This window comes from Symphalangus syndactylus, chromosome 7 (assembly GCF_028878055.3).
Source record: "Symphalangus syndactylus isolate Jambi chromosome 7, NHGRI_mSymSyn1-v2.1_pri, whole genome shotgun sequence".
Classification (NCBI taxonomy): Eukaryota; Metazoa; Chordata; class Mammalia; order Primates; family Hylobatidae; genus Symphalangus; species Symphalangus syndactylus.
Window position 1 is genome coordinate 87,498,476 of NC_072429.2, and position 20,235 is coordinate 87,518,710.

The following is a 20,235-nucleotide window of genomic DNA, read 5'->3' on the forward strand; positions in this document are numbered from 1 at the left end:
TACAGTCTCCTTTGAGGGGAAATCTCTTCCCTGAGCCTCTATTATATATGGTTTAGAAAATAGTGTATTAATAGTTGCCATTTTCATTTGTGTGTAACTCAGAAGAAGATAACTTTGACATACATTTTCTAAATTTGTTATGAAATAATTTGATTTGATTTTAGCTGCTTAATTTTATTCTGAAAATAAATACTATGGTACAAATTTTTTGTGGTTTTTCAGCCTCAAAATGCTTATATTTATTCAAAAAACCTTCTAAAGTACTAGCAGTTTAAAAATAACTTTCAGTAAAAGAAAAAAATACAATCATTTACTATCAATGAGCTTACAGAGTAGTGAAAATAAGAAAATTTGTAATAACTACATTAAAATGCAATGTATTTGCCACAAGAAAATATAAACACCAGTTAGGTTTATGGGTGCTGAGGAGATTGCCTGAGGACAGAGTACCATGACCCTATAGGATATTATCAAGATATATGGCATATGTGTCATTTGATTGGGTAGGGAAAAGATGTATATTTGAAAAATTAATAGACAGAAATGCTACAATTTTGATTAAAAGTAGTAATCACAGATTCAAAAAGTTCAATGAAGTGCAAGAATAAAAAAATGGAAAGAAAACCATAACTAGGCACATTATAGTCAAATTTCCAAAAAGCAAAGAACAAGAAAGGTTTAAAAGAAGCTAAAAGGCAAAGAAATATTATAATATGATGAACAGTGCAAAAAATGAGAGTTACCTTGTCATCAAAAGCAAGGCAAGCCAGAAGAGAGTGGAGTTACATTTTTAAAGTTATTTTTTCTTAAGGAAGCTGAAAACTAGAATTCCATATTCAGTGAAACTATCCTTCAAAATGTGTGTAATATAAATAAAGTTTTAACTGAGAAAGCTGATTTTGTCACTGGCCGACCTGGACTAAAAAAATAAAATAAAATAAAATAAAATAAAAATAAAATAAAAAACTAGGGAAATTACTCAGTTTGAAAAGAATGATACCAGATGGAAATTTAGGTCTAAGGGAATAAAGGAAAAATACGAGCAATGGTACATATGTGAGTAAATATAAATGACTAAGTATTTTCTATTCTTAACATCTTTAATAAAAAACTGATGGTGACTCTTAATATATGTATATTAGACCTCTATAAACTTGGATTTTCAAGAAGAACAATTGAACCAACAATAATAATTATTATGGTGTTCATAAAATAGATGGAAGTGTATTTACCATAGCAACACAAAGATTGGAAAGAATAAATAGAAGTGTCTTATAAGTGCAGTGGTAAAATACTAATTCTAGGATAAGCACAAATTCAGGACACATATTACAATTGCTAGAGCAACTGTTTACAAAATTTTAAAGAAAAGAAGATATTACTCAATATAATATCCATCTATAAAATATACTGATATTACTCAGTAGAAACAAGGTTGTTTTATGCTAAGTAATATCACTTGAAGATCAAAACTGAACTTTGGTTTTAAAATATCTCTAAGAAAGCATACTGAGAAAGATTGAACTGAAAACCACTATGTTTAAATAAATTCTTTAATAAGCTGTCAATTACAAGAAAAATGAAAGGGGAAGGGCAAGAATGCACAAGCTGCCTTTTCTGGCAGGCTCTCTCACTACCTTTACTATCTGTTACTTGCTCACAGCTGGTCTGTCTAGTGACATCTTCTTGCAGGTGGGTTACCGTCATCTGCACTGGGAGTTGCAGTTTCCTTATGGCTGGTGTGTATTAGATCATCAAACAATGTAATGCGCTTGAGAGACGCCCAGGGAGTTCATGCCCAGTTGATGTTCAACATGTTCTGGACTGTGGGCTTATATGCTGACTGGGGTGCTTGGGCACCCAAAATCCCTCCTAGTCTATTGACTCACAGTTGTATCATCCAGCTCTAATTAGTAACACCCAAAGTCATCTCATACATTAAATCACGGGTTATGTAAATTGTTTATAACTTTTGGAGAACTTATCTCTTTTGGTCAAGGTAGCCACTTGTTTGTCACAGTGCTAGTAAACAAGTTCTGATGAATAAATTATAATTATCAGTAGATGGGCATGTGGGTTTGCAATTTTGCAGACTTTTTAAGGAAAACACGATTTTCAATTCTTTGGAGAAAGACATTAATGAGCAATTTGGGAAAACATGTTTACAAGCAAAAGAACACTGTGGGCCAGAAATTATTTACGATATCAAGAACAGCAAAGATATTTATATTCACTTTTATAAAGGATGACACATCTTTACATAAATTTATTTCACATATCAGAGAGATATATCTAAACGGCCAATAAAAGAGATAAAATTTTATACTAAAATACATAGATTAATCAAGAAATTAGCAGTGTGGGACAAAGAAACAAAGACTATCAGGGCAAAAGAAACCAAATAGCAAGATGGTAAACAAAATTAACCTTATTGTTAATTGCATTACATGTATAAAAAATAAACACTCAAATTAAAAGGCAAAAATGTCACACTGGACAAAAATTAAGTCCCAACTATAAGAAGTTTATAAGAGAATCATTTTAAATATAAAGTACATTTATGGGGAAAATTTATGGAAAGTAAATACATAGAAAATGTATCCAATGGTAACTCATGTCACAAAATTTATGTTCCTATCATATAAAGTACAATTAAAGATAAGGAAGCATATTTCAAAACTATAAAAAAGGCAATTCCTCCAGATAATAGAGCAATCCAAATATGTATACACTTAAAATCAGTGTCAAAACCTAAAAATTGACAGAACTAAAAATAAAAGAATGAATCAACAATTATTACTAGGAACTTTAAAATGCCTCATTCAGTAATTCATATATAGTGTAATCAAAAGTGCCACATATATATAGAAGATTGGAAAAAAATACAATCACTGATTTTTTAATTTAAATTTTTTAAATTTTATCCACTCAATAATTCATTGGGTCTATAGTGAACATGACAATGTGTTAATCATTACAATGATTAATGACACACTGTGTTTTTGAGAAGCTCAAATTTTTAACCACAAGACAGATAGATAAAATAAACTGTGCCATTGCCTATTTTAATAAATTAAATACATTTTAAGAGGTGCTATTGCAGAGATGTGGCCAAAGTTTGTTGCAGAGCAGTTCACTCTTGTTAAGGAAGTTGAAGATTTTATTGGAGGGGTGGTATTTGAGCTGAAAGTTGAGAGATGAGTATATATTTTTAAGGCCACGAGCAGCTGAAAGAGTATAATGAGTTATTCCAGTCACATCTGCAAAGGTATGGAGTTGCAAACGATCTGCAACATCTTGGAAGTGTCACACAAGAAGAGAGAGACACTTAAAATAAGGCTGTAATAATAGATTAAGAATCACATTAAAGAAACATGTATGCTAAGATATGAAGTTTTTATTTTAATCAATAGTCTGAGAAATCTAACTGAAAGATGCAATGTCATGGGAACTTTCAGGATAAGCATGGCCATAATAGAAGACAGTCCTAAATCGGGTTAGGCTGGAGGTAAGGAGACAAGTGAGGAGATTACAACTTCTAATTTGGTGGTAAAGCAACATGTTGGTCTGTTTCCAGAAGCTGCAAGAAATGTCACAAATAATTTGTTACTAATAAAGTACTAAAATTAAAAAATTATTTAGAGAAGATTCAAGTCCATTCTTGCAACAGAAATCATCTTATTCACTTATGTTATGTTTTCTTAAGTGGGAGAAAATGGATGTTATAACTAGCACATCATAAATTGTGCATGACTCTATATAAACTCATATGATTCTGAAGCACTCACAAATGTTGCTTAACATTTTTTTCCCAAACCTTATCACCAATGGCATCAACATACCCAGATGTTCAACCCAGTAAGCTGAGCATTACTCCAGACCATTTTTCTCTTACTGTCTACTCCAACCAATCTCATAAATGTTACATCATTAATATTTCTATTCTCAAATACTGCCTCTTCTTTCTATTTTCACTGCTACTGACTTTATTATTCTTATTATTTCTCATCTGAATACTATAACATTGTTAGGATATTATTTTAAATACTTCTGCATTATATTATGGATAAAATACATACTTCCTCAATAACTCTTTAATTTCATTTCAAACAGTCCCCAACATATTCCTTTTCTTGTGCATAAAATGTAAATTCAGTGTTTCAAGTTTAATGTGCTCTTTTTTTTTATTTTTATTTTTATTTATTTATTTATTATACTTTAGGTTTTAGGGTACATGTGGACAATGTGCAGGTTTGTTACATATGTATCCATGTGCCATGTTGATTTCCTGCACCCATTAACTCGTCATTTAGCATTAGGTGTATCTCCTAATGCTGTCCCTCCCCCCTCCCCCCACCCCACAACAGTCCCCGGAATGTGATGTTCCCCTTCCTGTGTCCATGAGTTCTCATTGTTCAATTCCCACCTATGAGTGAGAACATGCGGTGTTTGGTTTTTTGTCCTTGTGATAGTTTACTGAGAATGATGTTTTCCAGTTTCATCCATGTCCCTACAAAGGACACGAACTCATCATTTTTTATGGCTGCATAGTATTCCATGGTGTATATGTGCCACATTTTCTTAATCCAGTCTATTGTTGTTGGACATTTGGGTTGGTTCCAACTCTTTGCTATTGTGAATAGTGCCGCAATAAACATACGTGTGCATGTGTCTTTATAGCAGCATGATTTATAGACCTTTGGGTATATACCCAGTAATGGGATGGCTGGGTCAAACGGTATTTCTAGTTCTAGATCCCTGAGGAATCGCCACACTGACTTCTACAATGGTTGAACTAGTTTACAGTCCCACCAACAGTGTAAAAGTGTTCCTATTTCTCCACATCCTCTCCAGCACCTGTTGTTTCCTGCTTTTTTAATGATGGCCATTCTAACTGGTGTGAGATGGTATCTCACTGTGGTTTTGATTTGCATTTCTCTGATGGCCACTGATGATGAGCATTTCTTCATGTGTTTTTTGGCTGCATAAATGTCTTCTTTTGAGAAGTGTCTGTTCATGTCCTTGGCCCACTTTTTGATGGGGTTGTTTGTTTTTTTCTTGTAAATTTGTTTGAGTTCATTGTAGATTCTGGATATTAGCCCTTTGTCAGATGAGTAGGTTGCAAAAATTTTCTCCCATTCTGTAGGTTGCCTGTTCACTCTGATGGTAGTTTCTTTTGCTGTGCAGAAGCTCTTTAGTTTAATTAGATCCCATTTGTCAATTTTGGCTTTTGTTGCCATTGCTTTTGGTGTTTTAGACATGAAGTCCTTGCCCACGCCTATGGCCTGAATGGTATTGCCTAGGTTTTCTTGTAGGATTTTAATGGTTTTAGGTCTAACATTTAAGTCTTTAATCCATCTTGAATTAATTTTTGTATAAGGTGTAAGGAAGGGATCCAGTTTCAGCTTTCTACATATGGCTAGCCAGTTTTCCCAGCACCATTTATTAAATAGGGAATCCTTTCCCCATTTCTTGTTTTTGTCAGGTTTGTCAAAGATCAGATAGTTGTAGATATGCGGCATCATTTCTGAGGGCTCTGTTCTGTTCCATTGATCTATATCTCTGTTGTGGTACCAGTACCATGTTGTTGTGGTTACTGTAGCCTTGTAGTATAGTTTGAAGTCAGGTAGCATGATGCCTCCAGCTTTGTTCTTTTGGCTTAGGATTGACTTGGCGATGCGGGCTCTTTTTTGGTTCCATATGAACTTTAAAGTAGTTTTTTCCAATTCTGTGAAGAAAGTCATTGGTAGCTTGATGGGGATGGCATTGAATCTATAAATTACTTTGGGCAGTATGGCCATTTTCACGATATTGATTCTTCCAACCCATGAGCATGGAATGTTCTTCCATTTGTTTGTATCCTCTCTGATTTCATTGAGCAGTGGTTTGTAGTTCTCCTTGAAGAGGTCCTTCACATCCCTTGTAAGTTGGATTCCTAGGTATTTTATTCTCTTTGAAGCAATTGTGAACGGGAGTTCACTCATGATTTGGCTCTCTGTTTGTCTGTGATTGGTGTACATGAATGCTTGTGATTTTTGTACATTGATTTTGTATCCTAAGACTTTGCTGAAGTTGCTAATCAGCTTAAGGAGATTTTGGGCTGAGACAATGGGATTTTCTAGATATACAATCATGTCATCTGCAAACAGGGACAGTTTGACTTCCTCTTTTCCTAATTGAATACCCTTTATTTCCTTCTCCTGCCTGATTGCTCTGGCCAGAACTTCCAGCAGTATGTTGAATAGGAGCGGTGAGAGAGGGCATCCCTGTCTTCTGCCAGTTTTCAGAGGGAATGCTTCCAGTTTTTGCCCATTCAGTATGATATTGGCTGTGGGTTTGTCGTATATAGCTCTTATTATTTTGAGATACGTCCCATCAGTACCTAATTTATTGAGAGTTTTTAGCATGAAGCATTGTTGAATTTTGTCAAAGGCCTTTTCTGCATCTATTGAGATAATCATGTGGTTTTTGTCTTTGGTTCTGTTTATATGCTGGATTACATTTATTGATTTGTGTATGTTGAACCAGCCTTGCATCCCAGGGATGAAGCCCACTTGATCATGGTGGATAAGCTTTTTGATGTGCTGCTGGATTCGGTTTGCCAGTATTTTATTGAGGATTTTTGCATCAATGTTCATCAAGGATATTGGTCTAAAATTCTCTTTTTTGGTTGTGTCTCTGCCGGGCTTTGATATCAGGACAATGCTGGCTTCATAAAATGTGTTAGGGAGGATTCCCTCTTTTTCTATCGACTGGAATAGTTTCAGAAGGAATGGTACCAGTTCCTTCTTGTACCTCTGGTAGAATTCAGCTGTGAATCCATCAGGTCCTGGACTCTTTTTGGTTGGTAAGCTACTGATTATTGCCACAATTTCAGAACCTGTTATTGGTCTATTCAGAGATTCGACTTCTTCCTGATTTAGTCTTGGGAGGGTGTATATGTCGAGGAATTTATCCATTTCTTCTAGATTTTCTAGTTTATTTGCATAGAGGTGTTTGTAGTATTCTCTGATGGTAGATTGTATTTCTGTGGGATCGGTGGTGATATCCCCTTTTTCATTTTTTATTGCATCTATTTGATTCTTCTCTCTTTTCTTCTTTATTAGTCTTGCTAGCGGTCTATCAATTTTGTTGATCTTCTCAAAAAACCAGCTCCTGGATTCATTAATTTTTTGAAGGGTTTTTTGTGTCTCTATTTCCTTCAGTTCTGCTCTGATTTTAGTTATTTCTAGCCTTCTGCTAGCTTTTGAATGTGTTTGCTCTTGCTTTTCTAGTTCTTTTAATTGTGATGTTAGGGTGTCAATTTTGGATCTTTCCTGCTTTCTCTTGTGGGCATTTAGTGCTGTAAATTTCCCTCTACACACTGCTTTGAATGTGTCCCAGAGATTCTGGTATGTGGTGTCTTTGTTCTCGTTGGTTTCAAAGAACATCTTTATTTCTGCCTTCATTTCATTATGTACCCAATAGTCATTCAGGAGCAGGTTGTTCAGTTTCCATGTAGTTGAGCGGTTTTGAGTGAGTTTTTTAATCCTGAGTTATAGTTTGATTGCACTGTGGTCTGAGAGACAGTTTGTTATAATTTCTGTTCTTTTACATTTGCTTAGGGGAGCTTTACTTCCAACTATGTGGTCAATTTTGGAATAGGTGTGGTTTGGTGCTGAAAAAAATGTATATTCTGTTGATTTGGGGTGGAGAGTTCTGTAGATGTCTATTAGGTCCACTTTGTTTAGAGCTGAGTTCAATTCCTGGATATCCTTGTTAACTTTCTGTCTCGATGATCTGTCTAATGTTGACAGTGGGGTGTTAATTATTATTGTGTGGGAGTTTAAGTCCCTTTGTAGGTCACTCAGGACTTGCTTTATGAATCTGGGTGCTCCTGTGTTGGGTGCATATATATTTAGGAGAGTTAGCTCTTCTTGTTGAATTGATCCCTTTACCATTATGTAATGGCCTTCTTTGTCTTAATGTGCTCTTTAATGCTCCCTTATTTTCTTCTTACGCTTTACCTTCCCCTGGGATGTTGATTGAATTTCACTAGTATTCCTCTGGAATACCAAAGAATTCTCAATGCAGCTTATATATTACATATAAGGTTTCTAGTAGAGTTACACACATGAAGGACAATGTTAAACAGCAAATCAAACCACTATACTGTTTAAAATAGGTGGCAGTAACTCCTAAAACAAAACAGTGATGACACTTGGTTGGTGTATGTAATTTATGCTGAAGACTCGAGCAAATATTTTTCTAATACAAATTTCAGGCTTACCATTAAATGACCACCAATGCATGAGAGCACCATACTACACAAAAGAGAGAAAAACAAAGAGAAACAGAGAGAGAGAGAGAGAGAGGACACTAGACTCCACACAATTTCCCCATTCTCCTGCACCATTCATCCCTATAAATGAACATCCTGGAAGAGATAAATCCAGTCATTATCTCTTTCTTGAGGATGTGAAAGGACAGTTAGAACATGAGCAAGGGAAGAAAAATGAAGAGATAAGAGCCAAACATTTCAAAATTTGATGAAAATTATAAATCCCTAGATTTAAGAAACTTAAAAATTCCAAGCACAGGAAATATTAAAGAAAATTACAAAAGAATATCACAATGAAACTGCTCAAAACCAAGGATAAAAAGAAGAATTTTAACAGCAGCCAGAGAAAAGACATGTTACATACATTATAATAAAGACAAGGATGTTGGCAGATTTGATCAGAGACAATGCAAGCAAGAAGAAACCAGGGCAACATTATGGAAGTACTGAAATAAAAATAAAGTCAGACTAGAATGCTACACCTATATCTTTCAATATCAAAGGCAAAATAAAGCCGTGTTCAGAAATACAAAAGCTGAAGGAATTCACTATCTGCAGACCAACACTATAGGAAATGTTAATGAAATTCCTTCAAGCAGAAGCTGAAAAATGGTAAACAGAATGATAGATCTACATAAAGAAATGCAAAACACAAAATATGATAAAGATATGTGTTAACATACAGAATTCTCTTCTTATATTTTAAATCTCTCCAAAAGATAATTGACTCTTTAAACAAAAATAGTATCAAAATGTTGTTGGGTTTATTGTGTGTGTGTGTGTGTGCACGTGTGCATGTGTGTGTGTATAGTTAGTATAAATATATACATATATACACACACACATGGTTTTTTAAAGAAATTATTTTAGGTTTGGTGGTACATGTGAAGGTTTTTTACATTGATAAACACATGTCACAGGGTTTTTTTGTACATGTTATTACATCACTTAGGTACTAGGCTTAGTACTCAATAGTTATCTTTTCTGCTCTCTCTCTCCGTCCTCCCACCCTCCTCTTTCTAGTAGACATCAGTGTTTCTTGTTCCCTTCTTTGTATTCTTAAGTTCTTATCATTTAGCTCCCACTTATAAGTGAGAACATTGTGATATTTGCTTTTCTGTTCCTGTATGAGTTTGCTAAGAATGATAGCCTGTAGCTCCATCCATGTTCCTGCAAAACACATAACTTCATTTTTTTATAGCTGCATACACCGTGGAATACTATGCAGCCATAAAAAGGATGAGTTCATGTTCTCTGTGGGGACATGGATGAAGCTGGAACTATCTTCCTCAGCAAACTAACACAGGAACAGAAAAACAAACACCACATGCTCTCACTAATAAGTGGGAGTTGAACAATGAAAACACATGGATACAGGCAGGGGAACAATCACACACTGGGGCCTGTTGGGGGGTGGGGGGCTTGGGGATGGTTAGCATTAGGAAAAATACCTAATGTAGATGACAGGTTGATGGGTGCAGCAAACCATCATGGCACACGTGTACCTGTGAAACAAATCTGCACATTCTGCACATGTATCCCAGAACTTAATGTACAATAAACAAAGAAAAAATATATATATACCATGTTGTATATGTACCACATTTTCTTTATCCAGGTTGTCATTTATGGGCATTTGGGTTGATTCCATGACTTTGCTATTGTGAACAGTGCTGCAATGAACATTTGCATGTGTGTGCCTTTATGGTAGAATGCTTTATATTCCTCTGGGTGTATACCCAGTAATGGGATTGCTGAGTCAAATGGTAGTTTTGCTTTTAGCTCTTTGAGGAATCACCAGACTGCTTTCCACAATGGATGAACTAATTTACACTCTTACCAACAGTGCATAAGGGTTTCCTTTTCTCCACAACCTTTCCAGCGTCTGTTATTTTTTGACATTTTAGTAGCCATTTTCACTAGTGTGAGATCATATTTCATTGTGGTTTTGATTTGCATTTCTCTAATAATCAGTAATATTGAGCTTTTCTCATATGTCTGTTGGCTGCATTTATGTCTTCTTTTGAGAAGTGTCTGTTCATGCCCTTTGGCCACTTGTTAAAGGAGTGGTTTGTTCTTCTTTTATAAATTTAAGTCCCTTATAGATGCGGGATATCAGATCTTTGTCAGATGAATAGTTTTCAAATATTTTTTCCCATTCTCTTGGCTGTCATTTTACTCTGTGAATAGTCTCTCTTGCTGTGCAGAAGCTCTTCAGTTTAATCAGTTACCGTTTGTCAATTTTTGCTTTTGTTGCAATTGCTTTGGGTGTCTCTGTCATGAAATTTCTGCCCATTCCTATGTCCAGGATGGTATTGCTTAGATTGTCTTCCAGGGTTTTTATAGTTTGGGGTTTTACATTTAAGTCTTTAATCCATCTTGAGTTGATTTTTGTATATGGTTTAAGGAAGGAATCCAGCTTCAATCTTCTGCATCTGGCTAGCCAGTTATCCCAGCACCATTTAGTGAATAGGGAGTCATTTCCCTATTGCTTGTTTTTGTCAGCTTTGTCAAAGATTAGATAGTCATACATGTGCAGTCTTATTTCTGGGCTCTCTATTTTGTTTCATTCGTCCATATTGCCCATATTTGCCCCAGTACCATGCTGTTTTGGTCACAGTAGCCTTGTGGTATAGTTTGAAGTCAGCTAACATGATTCCTTGAGTTTTGTTCTTTTTGCTTAGGATTGCCTTTGCTTTTTTGGCTTTTTTGTTTCATAAATATCTATTTTTTATTTTTACTTTTCATTATACTTTAAGTTCTGGAGTACATGTGCACAATGTGCAGGCTTGTTACATAATATACATGTGACATGTTGGTTTGCTACACCCATCAACTCGTCATTTACAGTAGGTATTTCTCCTAATGCTATCAATCCTGCACCCCCCACCCCCCGATAGGCTCCAGTGTGTGATGTTCCCCTTCCTGTGTCCATGTGTTCTCATTGTTCAACCCAGAATTTCATATCCAACCAAACTAAGTTTCATAAGTGAAGGAGAAAAAAAATCCTTTACAGAAAAGCAAATGCTGAGAGATTTTGTCACTACCAGGCCTGCCTTACAAGAGCTCCTGAAGGAAGCACTAAATATGGAAAGGAACAACCAGTACCAGCCACTGCAAAAACAAGGCAAATTGTAAAGACCATCAATACTATGAAGAAACTGCATCAACTAACAGGCAAAATAACAAGCTAGCATCATAATGACAGGATCACATGCACACATAACAATATTAACCTTAAATGTAAATGGGCTAAATGCCCCAATTAAAAGACACAGACTGGCAAACTGGATAAAGAGACAATACCCATCCATGTGCTGTATTCAGGAGACCCATGTCATGTGCAAAGACACACATAGGCTCAAAATAAATGGATGGAGGAAGATTTACCAAGCAAATGGAAAGCAAAAAAAAAAAAAAAAGGCAGGAGTTGCAATCCTAGTCTTTAATAAAACAGACTTTAAACAAACAAAGGTCAAAAGAGACAAAGAAGGGCATTACATAATGGTAAAGGGATAAATGCAACAAGAAGAAGTAACTATCCTAAATATATATTGACCCAATACAGAAGCACCCAAATTCATAAAGCAAGTTCTTAGAGACCTACAAAGAGACTTAGACACACAAACAATAACAGTGGGAGACTTTAACACCCCACTGTCAATATTAGACAGATCAATGAGACAGAAAATTAACAAGGATATCCAGGACTTGAACTCAGCTCTGGACCAAGCAGACCTAATAGACATCTACAGAACTGTCCACCCCAAATCAACAGAATATACATTCTTCTCAGCACCACATCATACTGACTCTAAAATTGACCACATAATTAGAAGTAAAATACTCCTCCGCAATGTAAAAGAACAGAAATCACAACAAATAGTCTCTCAGATCACAGTGCAATCAAATTAGAACTCAGGATTAGGAAACTCACTCAACACCACTCAACTACATGGTAACTGAACAACTTACTCTGTAATGACTACTGGGTCAATAACGGAATGAAGGTAGAAATAAAGATGTTCTTTGAAACCAATGAGAACAAAGACACAACTTACCAGAATCTCTGCAACACATTTAAAGCAGTGTGTAGAGGGAACTTTATAGCACTAAATATGAACAAGAGAAATCAGGAAAGATCTAAAATCAACACCCTAATTTCACAATTAAAAAAAAAAAACTAGTGAAACAAGAGCAATCAAATTCAAAAGCTAGCAGAGACAAGAAATAACAAAATTGGAGCAGAACTGAAGGAGACAGAGACACAAAGTAAATGAATCCAGGAGATGGATTTCTGTAAAGATTGACAAAATAGATAGATGGCTAGCCAGACTAATAAAGAAGAAAAGAGGGAAGAATCAAATAGCTGCAATACAAAATGATAAAGGGGATATCACCACTGATCCCACAGAAATACAAACTACCATCAGAGAATACTATAAACAACTTTATGCAAAAAAAATAGAAAACTTAGAAGAAATGGATAAATTCCCCGACGCATACACCCTCCCAAGACTAAACCAGGAAGAAGTTGAATCTCTGAATAGACCAATAACAGGCTCTGAAATTGAGCCACTAATTAATAGCCTACCAACCAAAAAAAGTCCAGAACCAGACGGATTCACAGCTGAATTCTACCAGAGATACAAAGAGGAGCTGGTACCATTCCTTCTGAAACTATTCCAATCAATAGAAAAAGAGGGAATCCTCCCTAACTTATTTCATGAGGCCAGCATCATCCTGATACCAAAACCTGGCAGAGACAACAAAAAAAAGAAAATTTTAGGCCAATATCCCTGATGGACAGTGATGCAAAAATCCTCAGTAAAATACTGGCAAACCGAATCCAGCAGCACATCAAAATGATTGTCCACCACGATGAAGTCAGCTTCATCCCTGGGATGCAAGGCTGGTTCAACATATGCAAATCCATAAATGTAATCCATCACATAAACAGAACCAATGACAAAAAACACATGATTTTCTCGATAGATGCAGAAAAGGCCTCCGACAAAATTCAGTAGTCCTTCATGCTAAAAACTCTCAATAAACTAGGTACTGATGGAATGTATCTCAAAATAATAAGAGCTATTTATGACAAACCCACAGCCAATATCATACTGAATGGGCAAAAACTAGAAGCATTCTCTCTGAAAACCAGCACAAGACAAAGATGTCCCCTCTCACCACTCCTATTCAACAAAGTATTGGAAGTTCTGAGCAGGGCAATCAGGCAAGAGAAAGAAATAAAGGGTATTCTATTAGGAAAAGAGGAACTGAAATTGTCTCTGTTTGCAGATGACATGATTGTATTTTTAGAAAACCCCGTCGTCTCAGCCAAAAATCTTCTTAAGCTGATAAGCAACTTCAGCAAAGTCTCAGCATACAAAATCAACATGCAAAAATCATAAGCATTCCTATGCAACAACAATAGAAAAACACAGAGCCAAATCATGAGTGAACTCCCATTCACACCTGCTACAAAGAGAATAAAATACCTAGGAATCCAACTTACAAGGGATGTGAATGACCTCTTCAAAGAGAACTACAAACTACTGCTCAAGGAAATATAAAAGGATGCAAACAAATGGAAGAACATGCCATGCTCATGGATAGGAAGAATCAATATCGTGAAAATGGTCATACTGTCCAAAGTAATTTATAGATTCAATGCTATCCCCATCAAACTACCATTGACTTTCTTCACAGAATTGGAAAAAAACTACTTTATACTTCATATGGAACCAAAAAAGAACCTGCATAGCCAAGACAATCCTAAGCAAAAAGAGCAAAGCTGGAGGCATTATGCTACCCGAATTCAAACAATACTACAAGGCTACAATAACCAAAACAGCATGGTACTGGTACCAAAACAGATATATAGACTAATGGAACAGAACAGAGTCTTCAGAAATAATACCACACATCTACAACCATCTGATCTTTGACAAACCTGACCAAAACAAGCAATGGGGAAAGGATTTCCTATTTAATAAATGGTGCTGGGAAAACTGGCTAGCCATAGGCAGAAAGCTGAAACTGATCCCTTCCTTACACCTTATACAAAAATTAACTCAAGATGGATTAAAGATTTAAATGTAAGACCTAAAACCATAAAAACCCCAGAAAAAAACCTAGGCAATACCATTCAGGACATAGGGATGGGCAAAGACTTCATGATTAAAATACAAAAAGCAATGGCAACAAAAGCAAAAATTGACAAATGGGATCTAATTAAACTAAAGATCTTCTGCACAGCAAAAGAAACTATTATCAGAGTACATAAGCAATGTACAGAATGGGAGAAAATTTTTGCAATCAATCCATCTGAAAAAGGGCTAATATCCAGAGTCTACAAAGAACTTAAATTTATATGAAAAAAATAACCCTATCAAAAAATGAGTGAAGCACATGAACAGACACTTATCAAAAGAAGAGATTTATGCAGCCAACAAACTTATGAAAAAATGCTTATCATCACTGGTCATTAGAGAAATGCAAATCAAAACCACAATGAGATACCATCTCATGCCAGTTAGAACAGCAATCATTAAAATGTCAGGAAACAACAGATGCTGGAGAGGATGTGGAGAAATAGGAATGCTTTTACACTGTTGGTGGGAGTGTAAATTAGTTCAACCATTGTGGAAGACAGTGTAGCAATTCCTCGAGGATCTAGAAGTAGAAATACCACATGACCCAGCAATCCCATTACTGGGTATATACCCAAAGGATTATAAATCATGCTGCTATAAAGACACATGCGTACGTATGTTTATCACAGCACCATTCACAATAGCAAAGTCTTGGAACCAACCCAAATGCCCATCAATGAAAGACTGGGTAAAGAAAATGTGGCACATATACACCATGGAATATTATCCAGCCATAACAAAGGATGAGTTCATGTCCTTTAGAGGCATATGGATTAAACTGGAAACCATCATTCTCAGCAAAGTAACACAAGAAGAGAAAACCAAACACCAAATGTTCTCTTTCATAAATATTTTAAAATAATTTTCCTAGCTCTGTGAAGAATGTCATTGGCAGTTTGACAGGAATAGCATTGAATCTGTAAATTGCTTTGGACAGTATAGACATTTTGATGATACTGAATTTTCCTATCCACAAGCATGGCGATTTTTTTTATTTGTTTCTTCTCTGCTTTCTTTCAGCAGTGTTTTGTAGTTCTCATTGTAGAGATGTTTCACCTCTCTGGTTAGCTATATTTCTAGGTTTTTTTGTGGCAATTGTGAATGTTATTGCCTTTCTGCTTTGGTTCTCAGTTGGGTTGCTGTTGGTGTATAGGAATCCTAGTGATTTTTGTACATTGATTTTGTGTCTTGTAACTTTGCTGAAGTTGTTTATCAGCTGAAGGAGCTTTTAGGCTGAGACTATGGTGTTTTTGAGATATAGAATAATGTCATCCACAAGCTGAGATAGTTTGACTTCCTTTCTTCCTATTTGGATGCCTTTTATTTATTTCTCTTGCCTAACTTCTCTGGCTAGGACTTCCAATTATACATTGAATAGGAGTGGTGAAAGAGGGCATTCTTGTCTTGTGCTGGCTTTCAAGGGGAATGCTTCTAGCTTTTGCCCATTCAGTATGTTGGCTATGGGTTTGTCATAGTTGGCTCTTATTATTTTGAGGTATATTCATTCAACACCTAGTTTACTGAGAGTTTTTAACATGAAGGGATATTGAATTTTATCAAAAGCCTTTTCTGCATCTATTGAGATAATCATGTGGTTTTTGCCTTTAGTTTTGTTTATGTAATACATCACATTGATTTTAGTATGTTGAACCAAACTTGCATCCCAGGGATGAAGCCTACTTGATCAAGGTGGATTAGCTTTTTGATGTGCCGCTGAATTCAGTTTGTGAGTATTTTTGAGGATTTTTTATTGATATTCATCAAGGATATTGGCATGAAGTTTTCCATTTTTGTTTTTTCTCTGTCAGGTTTGGTATCAATATGATGTTGGCCTCATAGAATGAGTTGGGGAGAAATCATTTCTCCTCAATTTGGGGGAATAGTTTCTGCAGAAATTGTACCAGCTCTTCTTTGTACATCTGTGAATTCATCAGATCCTGGGCTTTTATTGCTTGGTAGGATATTCATTACTGATTCAATTTTGGAGCTCATTATTGGTCTGTTCAGGGATCAATTTCTTCCTGGCTCAGCCTTGGGAGGGTGCCCAGGAATTTACCCATCTCTTCTAGGTTTTCTAGTTTGTGTGCATAGATGTTCATAGTAGTTTCTGATAGTTTTTATTTCTGTGGGGTCAGTAGTAACATTCCTGTCATTATTTTAAATTGTATTTTTTATGCATCTTCTCTGTTTTCTTCTTAGTCTAGCTAGTGGCCTATTTTATTAATTTTTTCAAAAAAATAACTCCTGGATTTGTTGATCTTTTGAATGAATTTTTTGTGTCTCAATTTCCTTTGGTTCATCCCTGATTTTTGTTATTTCCTGTGTTTGGCTACCTTTGGGGTTTATTTGTTATTACTCCCCTAATTCTTTCAGTTGTAAAGTTAGTTTGTTAACTTGAGATATTTCTAGCTTTTGATGTGGGCATTTATTGCTATGAATTTTCCTCTTTACACTGCCTTAGCCTTGTCTCAGAGATTTTTGATATGTTGTTTCTTTGTTCTCATTATTTTCAAAGAGCTTATTAATTTCTGCCTTAAGTTCATTATTTACCCAATAGTCATTCAGGAGCATGTTGTTTAATTTCCATGTAATTGTATTGTTTTGAGATATTTTCATTCTGTTGACTTCTGTTTTTATTGTGTTGTGGTCTGAGAATGTGTTTGTTATGAATTCAGTTATTTTACATTTGTTGAGGATTGTTTATGTTCAATTACATGGTCAATTTTAGAGTATGTGACATCTGGCAATGGCAAGAATATATATCTGTTGTTTTGAGGTGGAGATGTCTTTAAAACTATATCATATTTATTTGGTACAATGTTGAGTTTAGGTCCTGAATATCTTTGCTAATTTTCTGCCTCAGGGATCTGTCTAATACTATCAGTGAAGTGATGAAGTATCCTACTATTATGTATGAGAGTCTGTGTCTGCTTGTATTTATCTAAGAATTCGCTTTATGAATCTGGGTGCTCCTGTATTGGGTACATGTATATTTAGGAGAGTTAGGTCTTCTTATTGAATGGAACCCTTTACCATTATGTAATGCCCTTCATTGTCTTTTTTAAAAATCTTGTTGTTTTGAAATCTGTTTTGTCTGAAATTAAAATTGCAATCCCTACTTTTTGTCTGCTTTCTATTTGCTTGGTAGATTTTTCACCATCTCCTCATTTTGAGCCTATGAGTGTCATTACGTGTGAGATGTGTTTCTTGAAGACAACATATAATACCATCGGGTCTTGCCTTTTTTATCCAATTTGCCATTCTGTGCCTTTTAAGTAGGACATTTAGCCTATTTACATTCAAGGTTGCTATTGATATGTGTGGATTTGAACCTGTCATTGTGCTGTTAGCTGCTTATTATGTTGGCTTGTTTTTGTGGTTGCTTTACAGTGACACTCATCTCTGTGTTTAAGTGTGTTTTTGTATTAGCTAGTAGTAGTCTTTCCTTTCTATATTTAGTGCTCCTTTCAAGACCTCTTGTAAGGCAGGTTTGGTGGTGACAAAGTCCCTCAACATTTGCTTATCTGAAAAGGATCTTATTTCTCCTTCACTTAGGAAGCTTAGTTTGGCTAGATATAAAATTATTGGTTGAAAAGTTTTTTCTTTAAGATGCTGAATATAGGCCCCCAGTCTCTTCTGGCTTGTAGGGTTTCAGCTGAGAGGTCCGTTGTTAGCCTGATGGAGTTCCCTTTGTAGGTGATCTGCCCTTTCTCTCGAGCAGGTTTTAACATTCTTTCATTTTGACCTTGTAAAATCTGATGATTGAGTTTCTTAGGGATGACCTTCTTGTGTAGAATCTTGCAGGAGTTCTCTTTATTTCCTGAATTTGACTGTTAACCTCTCTAGCAAGGTTGAGAAAGTTTTCATGGACAACATCCTGAAATATATCTTCCAAGTTGTTTACTTCCTCGTCCTCCTTTTCAGGGATGCCAATTATTCATACATTTGGCCTCTTTACATAATCTCACACTTCTTGGAGGTTTTGTTCATTCTTTTTACCCTTTTTTTATTTTTGTCTAACTGTCTTATTTCAGAGAACCAGTCTTCAAGTTTTGAGATTGTTTCCTCAGCTTGGTTTATTCTGCTCTTAATACTTGTGATTGCATTGTGAAATTCTTGTGTTGTGTTATTCAGCTCTGTCAGACCCATTAGGTTCTTTTTTATACCAACTATTTTATCCTTCAGCTCTTGTATCATTTTATTGTGATAATTATTTTCCTTAGATTAGGTTTTGCCATCCTCCTGAATCTCAATGATTGTTGTTCTGATCCATTTTCTGAATTCTATTTCTGTCATTTCAGCCAGTTTGACCTGGTTAAGAACTCTTGTTGGAGAACTGGTGCAATCATTCAGGGGACATATGACACTCTGGCCATTTGAGTTACTGGAGTTCTTGCACTGGTTCTTTCTTATCCCTGAGTGTGGGTGTTCCTTTAACTGCAGTGTAGATTGAGTACAGCCAATAGATTCTTTTCTAATTGTTTTCACCAGGCTGAGGCTTTGTGTAGGGTCTTTATTTGAAGCTGATTTCTTGTTTCTGGTTTCAGAGGGAGGTATGCTAGTGAAGTATTTTGGTGTTGAAGTTTGGGGGTGTAATTTAGCAGGTGACATAGTCTTACTCATCAGTTGGTAGACTCTAGCTTGGTTGTGGGGCTCCACTAAGTTTCCTCACATTTGCAGCCTTGCTCCCCATTAGTGCTCTGAAAGTGTGGGTTCCTCTGCCCATTGAGTGCTGGCTGTACTTCATGACTTGGCACTCCTTGGTTGCCCACTGCAGCTTTGGGGTAATCTCAGTGTTTCTGTTCCTTTCTCAGCTTAGAGGCAGCAGAGGAGGAGAGCTCAGTAGTGGTTATGGCCAAGGGTTGTTTGCTTGGCTCCTGGGGACTCCATCCCATAGAGATGCAGGTCAGCAATTGCTCCCAACCAGGGTCCCCAGCCACTTCCTACAGGTGCCTTTGGACCAGCAACAGGTCCATACCCACTGGGACAGAGTTTCCAGAGAGAGGGACAGTCTTCCACCTTTGCTGTTTTGAAGCCTTCACTGGTGACACCTCTAGGTTCTAGAAATCCAAGGTGACTAGGGGCTGGAGTGGGCCCCAAGCACACTGCAGCAGCCCTATAGAAAAGTGGCCAGATTTATGTGGGTGCCTATTCCCATATCTTCTCACTGGGCAGGCCGTCCAGGCCTCAGCCTCCAGCCACCCCCTGCCAGAGCTATCAAGCCAGTGCCAACTCAGCAACTCCCAGGACGGAGCCTCCAGGAGCGACTGAAAGCCTCTCTGCCACTGCATCTTCAGTAGAACTGCCCTTGCCACCCTCAAACTAATGAAGGAGCAAAGACCCTAACTGCTTTATCCACAGCTCCAACAGGCTACAGTTGACCCAAGGAGAGAAGGCCCTTCTGTCTCTCATGGGTCCTACACACCCAGCATGGCCCATCACCAGACAGGGAACCCCTGGCTTGGGCCCACAGCACAAACCCTCCATCTTGGGCTGACTGCACTGAGCGACTGCTCACATAGGTTTTACATATACCATAACACTAGCATAAAGACTGAGAAGAAAGAAATGGAAGTATACTTTTGTAAGGTTCTTATACTTTATGTGAAGTGATACAGTATCACTGAGATTAAGTTAAAGATGTATATTGTAAACCAAAATCAACCATGAAAATGTCAAAACAATCTTTAAACTATTAAGCCAAAAAAGAAGATAAAATGGAAGCATAAAGACAATTAATTAATCTAAAACAAGGCA

The 20,235-nt window shown here is 36.4% G+C and overlaps 1 long non-coding RNA gene across 2 annotated transcripts in view; it reads right to left on the minus strand.

The window, feature by feature from the left end:
- Positions 1 to 3,446: 3,446 nt before the first annotated feature.
- LOC134737226 (uncharacterized) overlaps positions 3,447 to 20,235 on the minus strand; it is a 31,838-nt gene continuing 15,049 nt past the window's right edge. For both annotated transcript variants that reach the window (XR_010121915.1, XR_010121914.1), the window contains exon 3: positions 3,447 to 3,580. This is a non-coding gene — a long non-coding RNA (uncharacterized lncRNA). The remainder of the gene's footprint in view (positions 3,581 to 20,235) is intronic.